Source organism: Anarrhichthys ocellatus, unplaced genomic scaffold (genome assembly GCF_004355925.1).
Source record: "Anarrhichthys ocellatus isolate YVR2014 unplaced genomic scaffold, GSC_Weel_1.0 scaffold1, whole genome shotgun sequence".
NCBI classification, from domain to species: Eukaryota; Metazoa; Chordata; class Actinopteri; order Perciformes; family Anarhichadidae; genus Anarrhichthys; species Anarrhichthys ocellatus.
In genome coordinates this window covers 4202098-4203472 of record NW_022280031.1, presented here as the reverse complement: position 1 = coordinate 4203472, position 1375 = coordinate 4202098, and the positions used below count along the sequence as shown (strand labels likewise).

General features: G+C 40.0%; 1 protein-coding gene across 1 annotated transcript in view; it reads right to left on the bottom strand.

The window, feature by feature from the left end:
* Positions 1 to 454, bottom strand: part of hyal2a (hyaluronidase 2a) — a 5129-nt gene extending 4675 nt beyond the window's left edge. Inside the window, exon 1 of the mRNA XM_031848700.1 lies at positions 196 to 454. The gene's annotated coding sequence lies outside the window, so the exon portion shown is untranslated. The remainder of the gene's footprint in view (positions 1 to 195) is intronic.
* Between the last annotated feature and the right edge of the window lie 921 nt (positions 455 to 1375).

Below are 1375 nucleotides of genomic sequence, written 5' to 3'. Positions count from 1 at the left end.
GTTTTTAAAAAAGCATCCTTTAACGCCACATTATTTTTATATATTTATTATATGCAGATTCCTAATGCTCTCCCAACCCTTTCTGTTATAGTTGCTATAAGCTGGTTTCAATTAAATGACAGTTGGGGTACTTTTTGAGCAATGAATGACGTTAAAGCAAAGTCAATCAGTCTCCCTGCAGCTGGACAAACTTACCTTTGCTCGCAAACTGAGGAAGCATTCCAAAAAAACCAGAAGCCTGCGACTTCAAGCCGCGTTTCTTGTGTCGCCTCAAAAGAAATTGGACAAATTCAAAATAAACATTGCCTTGAAGTAAGAAAATGACGAGGAGGTGACTTTACAAAGGCATGCGTAGTACGGTCGGTATCTTCTAACTTCTGCTGTGTGTTGTTGGAGTGAAGAGAAGTTGCCCCCCTGCGATGTTGTCAGTTGAAACTCTGCTGCTTCGCGAGCCAAACCACTTTCAGGATGTTCCATTCATGTGGAGAAAACGGGGGGGGGGAGTGGCGAAACCAACCGGACATCCCAGCAGCTCCGTTAAGCGTGTCGTGTGTTACAGCGACGTGCTTCTTCACCTCAACTCTACTCTTAACCTCATGTATACATTCTGTGAAGCTACGCTTGGATTTCATCCTACTGTTTTTATTTCTCGAATAGATTTGTCCAAGAAGTCCGCCACGGACGCCGTGAAACAGATACACTGAGCAATGTCAAGACTCATAGAAGGTCACAGTGGGCCATTAGCCACATCCCTAAAAATACCATCATGCCCACAAATGACCACTGTGTTCCCGTGATCTTTAAAGCGACGTTGCAATCAGATATAGCTTATGACTGCTATGACATTTAGGAATTGTGTGAAAACTTTATTCTAGTTTGAAAACATGAGTATTTATTTGCTTTAAAGTAAGAAGAGCTTTCATATGAAAAAAAAGTGTTGTTCTAATTGTTTGCAATGTGTTCATGTAGGATCCCTTCAGCGGATGATTAAAAAAGGTTTACAAGACCTTTAGACCAGGTCCTAAAACTCATGATGCACATTTCAAAAATAGTGTTCAATTTAAAGCGATCTTAAGCAGTTTGCTGAACTTCTATTCTGTGAGGCTTTTACTACACTCTTCGTTTATGTAATAGCTGTATTTGTGATTCACTTCTGTTCATTTTTGCAGGAGACTAGCACCACCCTGGCTCAGGCTGGAATAAGTATTCAGACATTCTACTTAAGGTAGGAATAGTAGGATTTAGGTAGCAATACTACACAAATACTCCATCGCATGTATAGGTCTTGCATTCAAAAAGTAAAAGTACAGAAGTATCAAAAGTAAAAGGCTATAATCATTATGCAGCAGCACTTGTTGATGCATTTTAAGGTTGT